An 18,178-nucleotide genomic window follows, 5' to 3' on the forward strand; every position below is an offset into this window, starting at 1 on the left:
ATCATTTTCCAGAAAGCTCCCCGCATGCGTACAGAATTGTGGTGGTGGTCTCTGAGGGTCGTTTACTTCTTCCAACAATCTTCATCACTTCTGGCAGCCTTTGAAGCATGCGCAGTAGATGTTTATACCAGTTTAATTGGTTCGTTAGCACCAGAGACTCCTATCCTCCTACTTATCAGTTAGTTTAGCTGTAGCCCATCCTGGACACCTGCCATTCCCAGATACTCCTTATCCCTGAGTCCTGTTCTTCTAGACTGTTTTTCTTAAAACTATGTCAACTATAACGATTTATCTTGTGTGAGAATTCTCAGTATGTTCTCTAGCTGTACTCTATTTTTTTCTCTATGTATCCTGCACCTCAGTAATTTTCCACTGCTACTGTTACAAAGCCATCAAACTTAACATTACTCAAAACTAATTCTAGAGGTTTATATATTCCATTTTGTGATTTTGTGCCCCCCCTTGTCTCAAACTCCCCCCTTTTTCTGTCCTTTTGCAAATTCTTTTGCAACATTTTATATGTTACCATTACCATCAAAAGTCTTTTTGAAATAATTTCCTGTTTCTACTTGGTGCTTAATTTCATTTCTTTTCCAATCTTCATAATTTATCATAGATCGTTTGCAACACCAGAGGGAACATTGTATCATACCACAAGTAATCAATATTAAAGTAATTAACATCAATATTCCTGCAACCAGTTGCCTTAACCAGGAGAGACTGGGTAACCATGAAGTTAACCTTTTCCATATCTCTTCAAAACCCCAGGAGGTGTCATCCATGGCCATTTCATGAAATATCTTAGTTTGTTTCCAAATTTCCTCCAGATCTGTTTCAATTCTGCCACTTTGGTCTATATAGGAACAACAGCTTTCATTGATTATGGAACAAACCCCTCCTTGTGATGCCAATAACATGTCTAGAGCCATTCGGTTTTGTAATACCACTTTAGACAGGCTGGTTATCTCTTGTTGTTCCGCCTGGATTATATCAGTGTTTTTATTTTCCATTTCCTCTATAGTTGCTGAGATATTTACAATTGCTTTTTCTAATTCACTTACTCCTAAAGATGGAATTAGCCCTCTTATAAAACTATGAAATGCAGTGTGCCATTCAATAATAGGGTTAAATCCTCGCTTAATCCGTTTAGCAAAACTTCTAATCCAGGTCCCGGAAGGATACCTGTCGATAATAGTAAAATTGGGTATTACAGCACCTAAGGTGCATGCTCCCTTCCAGTTGGGGGGTAGAATCTTGTAAGCATTTTCTCCACATAACCAATACCATCCTTTCCCTTTAGGAACGGGCCACCACTGAACTATGATACCATCTATATTAATAGTATGATTGCATTTTGAATGGTGACCTACATCTGTGGCATTTGAACAAGCGTGATTTCCTACCCTGGTTCCTGGTGTAATACATCTTTGTGCACAGGTGTAATATTTATTACTTGGATTAAGATTAACTATTCCAAATTTTAACCTTTCCTTCGAATACAGATTACTAATGTTCACCCAAAATTTGTCCATGAGACAGTGTTATGAATTGGAATTCCAATCAATGGGAGATCCAGGCCTTCTCCTGATTTAGGCAACTGTGCACATACCCAACAGTCACTACGATTAAAAATATTAGTAACATTCTGCACTAATTTCAGGTACAAATTCTGGTCCCAAGCTTGTGCGCCAGTTATCACATAAGTCCAAATCATGATCGTCGCAATTTCATATGTAAGGGTCCTGGAGGTTCAATCTGCCATGTCTTCCGTGGCTCTGGTGCTTTCTTTACTCTTGAATAATGTATCCAAGCAGGTTGTTCCTTTATCTTCACTGCTGTAAAGGTGGTCAGTAATATCTGGTATGGTCCGCTCCACTTCTCCTGTAGAGGATCTCCTGAAAAATTCTTAACATAAACCCAGTCTCCAGATCTGAAAGGGTGAATCGGATAATCCAAACCTCTTGCGCTTGTCCCTAAGATTCTCTTATTTATCTCTTTCAAATTTTTTCCTAGATTGATCAAAAACTGCCAGAGATAGCCTTCTCCCACTTCCTGAAGACTTTCTCCTTTAAACTGGGACTGATATGGTCTTCCATACAAAATCTTCTTTCGACCGAGGTTTAGTTCGAATTCTTAATAGAGCCAGTGGTAACGCCTGGTACCAATATAAATTCGTTTCCTGACATATTTTACTAATCTGCTGTTTGATCAGATGGTTCATCTTTTCTACTTGCCCACTGGCCTGAGGCCTGTATGGAACATGTAGTTGCCAATCAATTTCTAATTTTTTGCTAATATCTTGTAACAATTTTGCACTAAAGTGTGAACCCCGGTCGGAAGAAATTGTTGCTGGTACTCCAAAACGAGGTATTATTTCATTTAATAATGTCTTAATCACCTGTCTTGCATTATTTATCCTACAAGGGAATGCTTCTGGTCAGCCTGAAAAAGTATCCGTTAACACCAGCAAATATCGATAACCCCCTTTTCTTGGTAATTCAGAAAAATCTGTTTGCCACTGCTGTCCCGGATAACTTCCTCTCCCAATTGTCCCAATTTGATTTCTATTTTCAGTTTTAGGATTATTCTTAAGACATAGCTGACATTGTTTTGTCACTAATTGAGCTGTGGTGTATAGATTCCTTCCTACAATTTGTTTGTCTAAATATTTATGCAAAGAGTTGCTACCCCAATGAGTTTTATTATGTTCTTCCTGAACTAACTTCCAGAGTTGGTTATAGGGGATTACAATTCGCCCATCAGGTATTTGAACCCAACCCTCTTTATTTTCCTGTCCCTTTAGATCCTCAATCAATTTTCTATCCTCTTTTGAATATCTAGGTTTAGATTTTTCAATTATTAATTTGCCGTCAGGGATTAAGGACATGATTTGAGATTGTTCAGCTGCTCGTTTGGCTTCAAAATCAGCCAAATTATTTCCAATTTCCTGATCAGAGTCATCTTGTTGATGTCCTTTACAGTACATAATAGCTACTTCTTCAGGTAGCTCAACAGCTTCCAGTAATTGTAGAATTTCTGCAGCATATTTAATCTTTTTCCCTTGTGTGTTCAAAAGTCCTCGATCTTTCCAAATAGCCCCATGTGCATGTACCACACCAAATGCGTATTTAGAATCAGTCCAAATATTTATCCTTTGATCTTCAGCCAATTCCAGGGCTCTCGTTAATGCTATTATTTCTGCCTTCTGGGCAGAGGTGTTCGCTGGTAAAGGTTTAGCTTCTATTACCTGTGAAGTGGTGGTAACGGCATATCCTGCCTTTCGTTCACCATTTTTCACAAAGCTACTGCCATCAGTAAACCAAGAATCAGCGTCTTCCAGAGTTTTTTCTTTCAAGTCTGGTCGGCTCGAATATACCGTCTCTATGGTGGCCAAGCAGTCATGTGTTAGTGGTTCTGTTGATTGCTCCTGCAAAAAGGATGCTGGATTCAGAACGTTAGTGACCACAATTTCTATATCATCTTGTTCCACAAGGGTGGCCTGATATTTTAAAAAACGTGAAGGAGATAACCAGTGGGCTCCTTTCTGCTCCAGGACTGCTGATACCGCATGGGACACTAGCACAGTAATCTTCTGTCCCAAGGTGAATTTGCGAGCCTCTTCAATATTCATGATGACTGCTGCCACAGCCCTTAGGCATCCGGGCCATCCTTTGCTCGCTTCATCCAGCTGTTTTGAAAAGTACGCCACTGCCCTTCTGTATGGTCCTAGTTTCTGAGCAAGGACCCCCAAGGCTATTCCTTGTTTTTCATGGGAATATAGCCAAAATGGTTTAGTTACATCCGGAAGTCCCAGAGCTGGAGCTCTCATTAACTCTATCTTTAAATTTCTAAAAGCCCCCTCTGCTTTATCAGTCCAGTCCAAAGAGGGAGGGTTTCCTTTCAACAGTTTGTATAGTGGTCTTACCAGAACTCCATAATCATGGATCCAAAGTCTGCACCATCCAGTCATTCCCAAGAATGTCTGGAGCTCCTTGACGGTCGATGGTCGTGGAGTCTGGCAAATGGATTCTTTTCTGGCAGTTCCAAGCTCTCTCTGTCCTCCTGTTATTTCATATCCTAGATAGGAAACTCGGGTTTGGATTAGTTGGGCCTTTTGTCTGGATACCCGATAACCATTCAGTCCCAGAAAATTCAATAATTCCACTGTCCACTGGATACATTCTTCCTTTGTTTCTGTAGCAATTAACAGGTCATCCACGTATTGTAACAGAGTCCCCGTCTGAGTAGGTGGCTTCCAGGATTCTAGTTCTCATGCTAACTGATTTCCAAAAATTGTTGGACTGTTTTTAAACCCCTGAGGTAATACCGTCCAAGTTAATTGGGTTTTTCTTCCTGTATCAGGATTTTCCCATTCAAAAGCAAATAAATTTTGGCTTTCTTTGGCTAATGGCAAGCAAAAGAAAGCGTCCTTTAAATCCAGGACGGCAAACCATTTCTGATTTAGTTTTAGTTTGGTCAATAAAGTATATGGATTAGCCACCACAGGGTGAATATCTTCTACTATTTTATTTATTGCTCTTAAATCTTGAACTAGCCTATAGTTTTTCCCATCTGCTTTCTTTACTGGTAAAATGGGGGTGTTATATTCCGATTCACATTCCACTAATAAACCATATCTTAAAAAGTTATCAATTATTCCTTTAATTCCCCTTCTATCTTGCATTCTTAAAGGATACTGTTTTATTCGAACTGGGCAGGCCCCCCTTTTTATTTCAATTTTAATAGGCAAAGCATTTTTTGCCTTACCTGGAATTTCTGATGCCCAAACTCCTGGATATACCTGATTGAGGATTTCTTCTACTTCGGGTGAATTGGACTTCTTGATTTCCTGTTGAATTAATGACACACTCATAGCTTCAATTAATTGGTCCTCTTTTACTTTTAGTTCTATTTCACCTCTTTTGAAAGTTATGATCGCCTCCAAATGTTCTAATAAATCTCTTCCCAATAATGATTTCGGTGAATTTGGCATATATAGAAATTTATGTACCCCAATTTGTTTTCCTATCTTATATTTTAAAGGTTTTAGAAAGAATGCTTTTTCCTGACGGCCAGCAGCTCCCACAACCATTACAGACTCTTTTCCTTTTAGTGTCAAATCTTGATTCAGAACTGAATAAGTTGCCCCAGTATCTATAAGATATTCCACTTCCTTTTCTGTGGCCCCTAGCTTGATTTTAACCAGTGGATCCGCTAGGGTAGATTCCCCAGGTCCTCGTCAATCTAATTCCAATTCAGTGGTCAATTGAGTTTGCTGTTTTCTCTGTGGACATTCCCACTTCCAGTGTCCAAATCCTTTGCAGTTTGCACATTGATCCTGACTAAGGGGAGTTCTCCTATAGTCCCCCCCTCTGCCTCTCATTCCCATTCCTCGGCCACGACCTCTGCCTCTCATTCCACTATATCCCTCATTCACTTTTCCCAATGCTGCAATTGTAGCTGTTGTTACGACCTTTCCTAATTTCTTTTCTTTAACTTGTTCTCTATTCCTGTATACTTTCCAAGCCACTTCCAGTAACTTTTCCATATCTCTTATTTCAGTCACAGATAACTTTTGAAGCTTTCGCCTGATATCATCCGATGACCGCCCCACAAAGGAATTTGCAAGCTGTAATTTTCCTTCCTCTGAGGAAGGATTCAGTGTGGTGCATTTTCACATAGCTTCTCTGAGCTTATCCAGAAACTCTGTCGGCGACTCCCTCGGCCCCTGTCTTATTTCAAACAGCACCGACCAATTTACCGCTTTAGGAATAGCATTTTCAAGCCCATATTTAATCCAATTCTGATATCTTTTCAAAGACGCATAATTTTCATCATCATCATAATCCCAATTTGGAGCTGTAAGGGAAATATGATCTTTAACCCTCCCCTCTATCGCCCCTGCAATAATCTGAGCATTTACCTGAGTACAAGCAGTTTTTATAACCAATTGTTTTTCTGTCTCTGTTAATGCATCCAGGATTACATCTATATCTTTCCAGTCAGGGTCCTGGCTTTTTACCAGTATCTCAAATTTCTTCGCTACCCCTATAGGGTCATTTCGATACTCTTTTGCAATCTGCTTCCAATTATCCAAATCTCCTAGAGAAAAATTCACTTTTATTATAGTACGTCCCTCCGGTCCCATTGTTTCCCTCAGAGGGGCTTGCAGGACAGTCTTAGTTTTACTACGAATCTGGGCAGCAACAGGAGAGGAGGAAATTTGCTTTACGCTTTGTTCTTGTTTTACAATTTGTTCTTGTTTTACACTTTGTTCTTGCTCCTCATCTGAATCAGAGGATTCCTCCTCAGTCAGAGGTGGTCTCTGATCTGGTACTTTTGGGGAAACATAATCCTCCATTCTATCTTCAACCCTGTTATCCTCAGCTCATTTCTTAAGTTTCAAACAAATTTCCCCAAGATCACAACCAGAACAACATCTTTCAAATCCATTCCCTGCCTGCTTCCTTCCTTTATCTAAAGCCAAAATTCAAGGATCCGAAGGTGCTATATTAATTCCACATTCTTTCTGCCATTCTGGGGGATTTCGCAACATGAAAAACATATCTGCATATATTACTTCATCCCATTTTCCTTGCCGCCTCAAAAACAACATTAATTGCAACAATGTATTATAGAATCATAGAATCATAGAATAGTTAGGGTTGGAAAGGACCTCAAGATCATCTAGTTCCAACCCCCCTGCCATGGACAGGGACACCTCTCACTAAACCATCCAACACAAGGCTTCACCCAACCTGGCCTTGAACACCGCCAGGGATGGAGCACTCACAGCCTCCCTGGGCAACCGATTCCAGTGTCTCACCACCCTAACAGGAAAGAATTTCCTCCTTATATCCAATTTAAACTTCCCCTGTTTAAGTTTTAACCCGTTACCCCTCTTCCTGTCACTACAGTCCCCGACAAAGAGTCCCTCCCCAGCATCCCTATAGGCCCCCTTCAGGTACTGGAAGGCTGCTATGAGGTCTCCACGCAGCCTTCCCTTCTCCAGGCTGAAAAGCCCCAACTTGCTCAGCATGTCTTCATAAGGGAGGTGCTCCAGTCCCCTGATCATCCTCGTGGCCCTCCTCTGGACTTGTTCCTGCAGTTCCATGTCCTTTTTATGTTGAGGACACCAGAACTGCACACAATACTCCAGGTGAGGCCTCACAAGAGCAGAGTAGAGGGGCAGGATCACCTCCTTCGACCTGTTGGTCACACTCCTTTTGATGCAGCCCAGGATACGGTTGGCTTTCTGGGCTGCGAGCGCACGCTGCCGGCTCATGTTCATTTTCTCATCGACCAGCACCCCCAAGTCCTTCTCTGCAGGGCTGCTCTGAATCTCTTCTTTGCCCAGTCTGTAGCTGTGCCTGGGATTGCTCCAACCCAGGTGTAGGACCTTGCACTTGTCGTGGTTGAACTTCATAAGGTTGGCATAGGCCCACCTCACAAGCGTGTCAAGGTCCCTCTGGATGGCATCCCTTCCCTCCAGCATATCAACCGGACCACACAGCTTGGTGTCATTGGCAAACTTGCTGAGGGCACACTCAATCCCACTGTCCATGTCAGCGACGAAGATGTTAAACAAGACCGGTCCCAACACCGATCCCTGAGGGACACCACTCGTTACAGGTCTCCAGCCGGACATCGAGCCATTGACCACAACTCTTTGTGTGCGGCCATCCAGCCAGTTCTTTATCCACCGAGTGGTCCATCCATCAAATTGATTTCTCTCCAATTTAGAGAGAAGGATGTCGTGTGGGACAGTGTCAAACACTTTGCACAAGTCCAGGTAGATGACGTCAACTGCTTTACCTTTATCCATCAATTCTGTAGCCCCATCATAGAAGGCCACCAAATTGGTCAGGCAGGATTTCCCCTTAGCGAAGCCATGCTGGCTGCCACCAAGCACCTTGTTGTTTTTCATGTGCCTTAGCATGCCGTCACGGAGAATGTGCTCCAAGATTTTGCCAGGCACAGAGGCGAGACTGACTGGTCTGTAATTCCCCGGGTCTTCCATTTTCCCCTTCTTGAAAATGGGGGTTATATTTCCCTTTTTCCAGTCGTCGGGAACTTCACCTGACTGCCATGATTTTTCAAATACGATGGCCAGTGGCTTAGCAACTTCATTCGCCAGCTCCTTCAGGACCCGCGGATGGATTCCATCAGGTCCCACGGACTTGTGTGCGTTCAGATTTTGAAGATGGTCTCGAACCAGATCCTCTCCTACAGTGGGCCCAAGGTCTTCATTCTCACAGTCCCTGTGTCTACCTTCTAAGAACTGGGTGGTGCAGTCAGAGCTTTTGCCAGTGAAGACCGAGGCAAAGAAGTCATTCAGAACCTCAGCCTTCTCCAAATCCTGCCTAGCCAGTTCTCCCGAAAGCTTCCTCAGGGGGCTTATTTTGTCCCTAGTCTGTTTTTTGTTTGCTACGTACCTGTAGAATCCCTTCCTATTATCCTTAACATCCCTGGCTAAGTTTAATTCTAACTGGGCCTTAGCCTTCCTAACCAGGTCCCTAGCTTCCCGGACAACATCCCTGTACTCTACCCAGGCCGCCTGTCCTTGCTTCCATTTTATATAAGCCTCTTTTTTCCTTTGAATTTTCCTCAGCAGCTCCTTATCCATCCAAGGAGGTCTCCTGGCCCTCCTGCTGCACTTCCTTCTAGTTGGGATGCAGCACTCCTGAGCTTGTAGCAGGTGATCCTTGAATATCAACCAACAGTCTTGGGCCCCCCTGCCCTCCAGGGCTATATCCCATGGAACCTTACTAAGCAGGCTCCTGAAGAGGCCAAAGTCTGCTCTTTTGAAGTCCAGGGCAGTGAGCTTGCTACACGCTCTTCTCACTCTCCTGGGGATCTCAAATTCGACCATCTCATGATCGCGGCATCCAAGGCTGCCCTGGAGTACCACATTCTCAACAAGCCCTTCCCTGTTGGTGAGCACAAGGTCAAGCATGGCACCTCTCCTGGTCGGCTCCTCTACTACTTGCAGAAGGAAGTTGTCTTCCACACAATCGAGGAACCTCCTGGACTGCTTGTGCCGTGCAGTGCCATCGTTCCAACAGATGTCAGGGTGGTTGAAATCCCCCATGAGAACAAGGGCCTGAGAGCGTGAGGCTTTTCCTATCTGTCTGTAGAGTGCTTCATCCACAGGTTCTCCTTGATCAGGCGGCCTGTAACAGATTCCCACAGTAATGTCTCCCACGGCTGTTTTCCCTTTAACCCTGACCCACAAACTCTCTGTAAACTGCTCACCTGCCCCCAGACAGAGTTCCATACTCTCCAGCCTATCCCTAACATAAAGGGCAACTCCCCCTCCCCATCTGCTGGGCCTGTCTTTTCTAAAGAGCCTGTAACCTTCCATTACAACACTCCAGTCATAGGAGCCATCCCACCATGTTTCTGTGATGCCTATTATATCATACCCCCGTAGATGCACACACATCTCTAATTCCTCTTGTTTGTTCCCCATGCTACGGGCGTTTGTATAGAGGCATCTGAGACAAGCTCCAATTGAAGCTGGCTCGTTGGCTGGAGCAGCTGGAATGTATCTACATTGTTCCGAGCATTTATTATAGGTGCTGGCAACTGACTGGGTGTGTTGGGATGGAATGATGCCCCCCTCCCCCAACACATGTAGTTTAAAGCCTCCTTGACCAGTCTGGCTAGCCTCCTACCAAAACTGTTCTTCCCCTTCTTTACCAGAGCAGCTCCACCAGCCCCCAGTAGACCTGGCCTACTAACTTCAGTCTTATGTTCAAGACACCCAAACCCCTGACTATGACACCACCCTTTTAACCATCTATTGACCTGGCCAATCCTCCTAGCTTTTTCTTGGTCCTCCCCTGTGTCCTGGAGAATTGACGAAAAGACTATCTGAGCACCGGAGCCCCTAACCACCTCTCCCAGGGCTCTGTAGTCTTTCTTTATGGTCCCCAGTCTACTCTTACCTATATCCCTAGCACCCACATGGATCACCAGGAGCGGGTAATAGTCCGTGGAACTTACTAGAGCAGGTAGCCTCTCTGTAACATCCCTGATCCGTGCCCCTGGTAGGCAGCACACCTCCCTCGAGACGGGGTCAGGCCGACAGACGAGTGCTTCCGTCCCTTTCAAAGTAGAGTCCCCTATTACTACGACCCGCCGCTTTTTTTTTGTAGCGCCAGTAGAGATCTTAACCCGTGCATAATCCGTCTGTGGTGCAAGTGTGTTTCCTCGTTAGTCTCCTGCAGGACAGCAAAGCGTTTCTGCGTGGGGACAACAGATTTAGGAGGAAGCTCCTTGCTTTTAATTGTCCTTTTCCTCCTTCTTTTGTTATTTTTCTTTGTCACCAATTCCCAATTTCCCGGGTTGGTGGCCTCCTTCTTTTCTTCATGAGTTGGAGGGGAAGCTTGAGGCCCCCGCACAGTATGGGGCTGGAGCAATATATTTCAAAGTTCCAGTTTTAGGCCATTTTTCCTGATCCTCCAGAGTGTACAAAGGCCGCCACTGGTTACAATATTTTATCAATGTTTTCTTATTTACTGAGCCCCCAGGAGACCCTCCCAATTCTTTCCAATGTGCCAAAATGCACCCCAAAGGACTCTTTTTCATGATCTCCTCACTCTGCTGATTTCCCATAATCAAGCTCTCACTCACACACACTAAGGATCCCACAGACACACTCCACACAGTTACAACACTTGAAACAGATACAGAGACTAAAATTCTATCAAACAGAACACAATTAATAATACAGTTCACCGATACCAAAATCACAAGACCAAAATCAGCACTGTAACAAGACACAAAACAAATCGACCAGTAAGATTCAAAACCGTTTCCACAAGACACCCCCTGCGTCTTGCAGGACCCAAAACCACAAGAAGCCCCCTGCTTCTTGTGGGTGTATACCAAACGGACTCTAGCAGCCGGGTATACGCCTTTACCTACGAGATTTCCAATCTCGACTTACGGAAGGCTTCCAAACCATGCGTACACTTACCAAACCAATTTACCAAACCGAGATGCCCCCTGCACCTTACAGACTATATAAAAGAAAAGAATACCTTTTTATGAAGATGGTCCTTTTCTGCTCCCGCAGTGATCCGAATGAGTCGAGGGGTCCCTCCGGGAAAAATTCCCGAGGGCCCTAGGGAGCCCTGTCCTCAGCAGGTCCTGCAGCTGAGCAGAGAGGGTCCCATCTGGGGTGCCAGATTGATACAGGGAAAACTCGAGGAACAAGCTTGCCAACAAAGTTTTCAAGCTGACAATCAGGTATTCTTTATTGCGGCGCCAGGAGACACGGGGAATAGCTCCTCCTAACGTGTGTCTCTCCTATTGCTACACAAGCTGTCCTTGTATAGCCACTGGGCATACATACATATTCATGAGGCTATGTATTGATTACATCATTTTCCAGAAAGCTCCCCGCATGCGTACAGAATTGTGGTGGTGGTCTCTGAGGGTTGTTTACTTCTTCCAACAATCTTCATCACTTCTGGCAGCCTTTGAAGCATGCGCAGTAGATGTTTATACCAGTTTAATTGGTTCGTTAGCACCAGAGACTCCTATCCTCCTGTGGGGGATTGGCTTGTCGAAAAAGGTCATGTTCCCATCAACGAGCTGAAACAAGACATCTGTGTAGAACATGGTGCAGACTTCTCACGCCAGATAATGAGGAACTGAAGGACACTGGCAAACAGCAACATACTATGACCAATCACAGCCAAGGACGCTAAGCGATAAGTGCATGAGAAAGAGGATGGTGGGGGGGTGCACGATGTAGCTACAAAAATGTAGAGCTTACGCAATGCCTTATTTGTGCCAGAACCAATCAAGTGCCTAGTATTTGCATATTTACTGTTATATTAACCGAAGGTAGAAGCCCAATAAACGAAGCTTGCTGTTAACTCATACTGAGTCGTCCAAGTCTTCCTTTCACGACAAATGGTGACCCCGACGTGATACTTGTCTTCGCTTGGATGGTAACAACACCACGGCCGTGAAAATTGGCACTTGGCTCCGATTTTGCCCCGAAGGGCCAAAGCGGCGCATCGCGCGAAAGGACGACCGTATAGACGGGATCCGGACTTGCAGTGGCTGTATCGACAGCGTTGCACCAAGGAGGAGGAGCAGCCGAAGCCTCGTAGGGCAACGGAGCGTGAGCACCTTAAAAGGGGGTATGGAGAGGCAAGCTGCCCTAAATTTATTAAATAGCTTTTTAGAAAAGCGCGATATTAAAGAGAAGGACTTAATCCAGGGGGTTGGAGAAGCCTTTGAGCTTGGGGCTTGGGAAAAAATCGCTAAGGAAGAAGTCTCTGTTTTATGGATGTTTTCAGTCCTTAAGGTGAAGGGAGCAACCTTTAAAGAGACAGACTTAAATTTAATGTTGAAATGGTTGAAGACGCATTATCCAGAGACTGATGAGTCTACCGCATCTGAGGTCTCTTTGTGGAATGGTGCACGAGTTAAGTTGTGGGATGCAGCCACAAAAGGCAGTGACACTGTGAAACATTTGTTAGTCATTTGGAGAACTATTTTAGAGACGTTAAAGTTAAAAAGTGAGATCGTGGAACCCAGTGCCCCCCCCCCCCCCCCCCCCCCCCCCGGCCACCCTTGAGCCTCTGCCAGTTGCCGCCGTGGCTGCAAAGCCTGAGGACAGAGATGAAGACAGTCTTTTTGACCCGGGCCCTATTGACCCCAAGAAGGAGCCTGTGCGTGCTCATCAGGCTGCTGTTGCTGCTTCTGAGGTTCTGACGCCTGTTAATTCTGATGCTGACCTGGATGGGCCTTTTGACATGGAGCCAGAAAAGAAGCCTGATTTATATCCCCCAGATCCTCATGATAAATGGGCAGCTGTAAAGGGAGAAGCGAGATGGGTGGGGGATGAAGATGTATTGCGTGCTTTCCCTGTGATGTATGTGCTGGATCGAGACCCGCGGTGGGAAGGTCTCTCGTATGCCCTTATCAGGGGTATCGGGAGGACTGTGGCGGACTGTGGCGGACCATGGACTTGGGGTCCCATATACAACTCCTTTGATACAGTCTCTCTGTGATACTCATGTACTAGAAGTTGGCAAATATGTCTATGATTCTATCGACGCTTGGAAACCTTTATAGATATTGCTGGCCACTTCTTCTGGCGTAGGCTGGCCACCTGTGTCAGAATGAGTGTGCATTTTGGTCAGTATAAAAGCCCAAGCCTCATGCGATGTGGGGGAGGCAGAGCCTCTGCGGGGACGCTCGCTAGGGCTGAGCCTGCCACCTCACACTGCGATGATGCTTGTTGGAGCTGGTTTCCTGATGGTCTTCACAGGGTCCTTGTGCCACGTTCTGTACGTGGGACTGTGTAGTGGGAGTAATGATTGTCTGGATTTTGTGTTTCAAATATTGTAGTTGTGTGGAGTGTGCTTGTGGGATCCCATACGTATGTGTGTGTGATGAGGGCAGATGGTGTTCTATGTATTTTCTTTGTTATCGTGTTCATGTAAAAGTTTTTAACAGGTAGTGGTTTAACATTTCAGGCAAGAAAGGGTTAATGCAAAAGTGTGGTTGCTGACAGGTATTTATGGCTGCTGCCGAAGCAGGCAGGCAGCTGGAGCTGCTGCCGAGCAGGCTGCTGTTTGTAGCCGTGCAAAGCAGGGTGAACAACTTTGAAAAAAAAAAAAAAAAAAAAAGAGAGAGAGAAGAAAAAAAAGGTAAAGTTGCAGAGCACGGGTAGACAAATGCGAATCCAGGTGATAGATTGGAAATCTATTCAGAGAGAAGCTCTGTCAGTGATTTTAATTGTTCGCAGGCGTTGCAGGAAAAGATTCTCGCCTTTCCTGTTAAGTACCAGATTAATGCTCAAGGTCAGGCAATAAATACTGAAATATCTCCCTTAAATTGGAAATTGCTATCTCAGTTAAGGCAAACTGTTTTTTCTACAGACATTCAGTCTAAACCCACTAAGCAAATGTTGTCATATATTTGGAGAACAGATTTACTGTTATATTAAAAGTATTGTGCAAAATAACTTTTATGTAACCCGCTTATAACACTTCGAAAATATTTAGCTGATTTTAGAAGTACAGATTTTGAATTACTCGAATTATTTGAAAATCGAGGTTCACTTCATAGAGCTGCATATACGTTTGCTTTACAAGCTGCTTCGCCATTATAGGTCTCATAATTATAGAGGGTTTGTTGCTTTGTTATGCTTTGCAATGTTATTCTACTTGTTTACAACGACTCCTGACTCAGCCCTTATTCCTTTATAAAGAAAAAGGGGGAATTGTGGAGGATTGGCTTGTCGAAAAAGGTCACGTTCCCATCAACGAGCTGAAACAAGACATCTGTGTAGAACATGGTGCAGACTTCTCACGCCAGATAATGAGGAACTGAAGGACACTGGCAAACAGCAACATACTATGACCAATCACAGCCAAGGACGCTAAGCGATAAGTGCATGAGAAAGAGGATGGTGGGGGGGTGCACGATGTAGCTACAAAAATGTAGAGCTTACGCAATGCCTTATTTGTGCCAGAACCAATCAAGTGCCTAGTATTTGCATATTTACTGTTATATTAACCGAAGGTAGAAGCCCAATAAACGAAGCTTGCTGTTAACTCATACTGAGTCGTCCAAGTCTTCCTTTCACGACATCCTCCTATTTATCAGTTAGTTTAGCTGTAGCCCATCCTGGACATCTGCCGTTCCCAGATACTCCTTATCCCTGTGTCCTGTTCTTCTAGACTGTTTTTCTTAAAACTATGTCAACTATAACGATTTATCTTGTGTGAGAATTCTCAGTATGTTCTCTAGCTGTACTCTATTTTTTTCTCTATGTATCCTGCACCTCAGTAATTTTCCACTGCTACTGTTACAAAGCCATCAAACTTAACATTACTCAAATCTGATTCTAGAGGTTCATATATTCCATTTTGTGATTTTGTGCCCCCCTTGTCTCAGGCTGAAGATGGGTCCTGGGGACATAGGACCCCTATATATATGTTGAATAGGATTATAAGGCTACAAGATACAGTAGAAAAAGTAGTAAATATAACAGGAGATGTATTAGGATTAGTTGCAAAGCAAAATACTAAAATGAGAACTGCAATATATCAGAATCGCTTGGCTTTAGATTATTTACTAGCTCAGGAAGGAGGCGTTTGTGGAAAATTTAATCTTAGCAATTGTTTTCTAGAAATAGATGACGAAGGAAAGGCTATAAATGAACTTACAAGAGAAATGAAGAAGATAGCTCATGTTCCAGTTCAAACATGGAATGGAATTAATTTTGGAGGACTAGGATCTTGGGGACAATTTTTTAATGGGGATTGGATCACTAAAGTTGGGATAGTGGTATTGGGAATACTAGGAGGACTGTTAACTATCCCATGTATAATCCCGTGTTTTACCAGATTAATGCATACAGTTATCCAGAACATGCAATTAACTGCTGTACCAATGGAGTCCAAAAAGACCAAGGAGAAGCTCAATCATTGATGATACTAAAAACAAGGGCGACTCCAATATTATCTGCGGCTCGGAAAGCAGTCATTAGATTAGAAGCCAAAACACGAATCAATAGGTTAAATAAAAACAAATGGGGGAATTGTAAAGAATACGAGAATGATTCGTGTCAGGAACTTGGGAATCATTGTTACCAATGCACCTGTGACCAGTGTACCATGTATGGGATGTATAAAAACGACTTTGATTATAATAAATGTTGCTGTCAATATAATGAAGGGAGAGAAGAAGAAACAAAGGAATAGAATAGTCTTCTCTTTAATCATTTTTGACTGTTAGAATAATAAGGTTTTGTTTTACTGCTTGAGTGCTTTAAGGAAGGGGTTCGTGAAACCTATGCTTTGACTAAATAACCATATAAGGATAGAACTAGGGCTGTGATTAAGCTTGTGATAAAAGATTCTTTATTAATAAATTACCAAGGGGTTCAGTTCCTCTTCCAAGAAGTTTCTTCACCGAAAAGCAGACCTCGGCAACAAGAAAAGAACAATGAAAAGGGGCCGCGTCGGCATCCGGGTACAGATGAAGAAGGGACTGGCTGAGACTCAAGACCAAGAAGTATAAGAGACTGGACCCCAAAGACCCCGGCGAGGTCTTTGTGCGAGGGGAGAGTCTCCCCTACGCACCCAGCGCTGCTTGCTTATTGCCTCTCGATATTAATCAATTGTAATAAAATAATTAAATCAGACCATGGCTAAGACGGAATTTTTATAACAGTAGCAAGTTCAACATTTTCCTCAGGAGTACAGAGGTGGACAACCAGTTTCTCAGAAAAACGTTACTAATAATTGTTTGTACAACATCAAATGGATTAAGATGCAGTAACTGTAGCTAATGCTAATGTTGTTGATATCAAATGTTGTAACCTTCCTAGTTCTTATATTCACTGTGCTCATAATACTGAAAACGTATACGATCTGAGTAGTAGTATTTGGGGATATAACTATAGCATCCGTCAATATGCATAATAGTTGTCACACTCATTAACAATATGGAATTGCTGTCTATGGTACCAAGTGTGAGACATTGTGTCTTCTGTGTCTCCGTCATGATTGGGAATCAAAGGACCAAATGTAATGGATGGGAACCTGGCTTGGAGTTGATTCCCCTCTCATGACCGAGAGCTGTAACAAAGGATGTTGTTTGCCACAGTGTATTCGGCAGAGTATATACGGTTATGTTCATCATGACTGTTTGCCAGAAAGAGGCAGGAAAACATAGGTGTGCAGCTGTTCTATGACCTTCATACTTGGCCGCACTAGGGCGCCTGGCCAACGGTGGGATCATGAGTAACTGCATGGTCCCACGAATAACTGATTAGAGATCTGGCATAAGGCCAGTTGTTTTGATAAGGGTATAAAAGCAGGACCCTCTTGTGGCCATGAGAGAAGCCTCACCTATGGGTGGACACACCACATGGGAATTTTCCCAATATACCTGAGACTCCTGGCATCGGCTGCAACAGGGCTTCCCAGCTGGAAGTGTGGACCTGGACGATAATTCAGTGGTAATTGGTGATGTATTTCTTCTTAACCTCTTTTCTTTCTATATGGTAATGACTTATTCACTCTCTATGTAGAGAGAGATAATTACCTAATTCACATTATTGTGCTTGCTTTAGTGTGCTTACTGGCTTTAGTGTGCTTGTTTAATAAACTCTGCATATTATACAGCTAGTGTGTGGTCACTTTGTGGCATACCCTGTCTGTCAGAACACTTGCCCTGCAGATACATTACTAATAATTGTTTGTACAATGGTATGGTTTGGGGTGTTTGGGCCGGAGACGTTCACAACCAGGTAGTCAGACAAAGGGCCCAGCATCCAGACCCCAGCCACATAGTCAGCTGCAGCACTGGTGGAGCGCTTGTTCTTGCCCACTTTGACTCCAAGGAGCATCCCTGCTGGAACGCATACACAGCTGAACCAGGGCAGCAGGACCACCCACTGCCCAGAGCGCCTGATAAAGGAGGCCCCAGCACCAGCTAAAAATCAAGATGGGGATATGCAACCCATGTGTTTCATGGGGGTGGGCTTGGGACTGTCCTGCAGCCACAGGAGCATCGCCACAGCTGCCCCAGTCAGCACCTCCAGCACCACTGGAGCCTGGCCACCCAGCAGAGGCTACTCTCAGAAACTGTCCAGCTCTGACTAGTCTCAGCAGACATGTCCTGCGCAAAGCCTCAAGAGGGCTCCTGCTGTCGAAGTGCACCTTGTTCTGGCCAGGGCCCTCCTGTGCCTGGACACTGGGAGACCCCCAAACCCACCCTGCAGACCCCAAGAGCAAAGGCTTATAAGCTTATCTCACCACCAGCGAGCTAGAGCTGTGTCTCCTGGTGGGCCTACAGCCTGCACTCCACTGCAGCATGGCCGTGGCTGTTGAATCCATACCTGCACCAGAACAGGCAAGGTTCAGGGCTAGGCTGGCATCCAGAAGCCATGAGCAGGACACAGAAACATGAGGAAGACATACAGTCCCTCGGCTCTGCTCAGCACATCCAACCCAAAAGCCACCACGGCGCAGACCACAGCAGAACTGGGACCACCCAAATAAACACCCCCCCCCCCCTGGGCAGACAGCCCATGAGACCCTGCAGAGCAGCACCCTCAGGTCCCACCTGTTAACAACCACCTTGTCCTCCACCAGCCAGAACACCCTGGGCCTGAGATTCCCCTCCTGGGGCT

The 18,178-nt window shown here is 44.4% G+C and overlaps 1 long non-coding RNA gene across 1 annotated transcript; it reads right to left on the reverse strand.

The window, feature by feature from the left end:
- Positions 1–899: 899 nt before the first annotated feature.
- On the reverse strand, positions 900–11,451 carry LOC136004378 (uncharacterized). Its single transcript, XR_010608423.1, has 3 exons — positions 11,049–11,451; positions 4,768–4,849; positions 900–1,895 (listed from the first exon to the last, which is right to left on the reverse strand). It is a non-coding gene; the product is annotated as an uncharacterized LOC136004378 (long non-coding RNA).
- Between the last annotated feature and the right edge of the window lie 6,727 nt (positions 11,452–18,178).

The sequence above is a fragment of the Lathamus discolor genome, chromosome W, assembly GCF_037157495.1.
Source record: "Lathamus discolor isolate bLatDis1 chromosome W, bLatDis1.hap1, whole genome shotgun sequence".
Taxonomy (NCBI): Eukaryota; Metazoa; Chordata; class Aves; order Psittaciformes; family Psittacidae; genus Lathamus; species Lathamus discolor.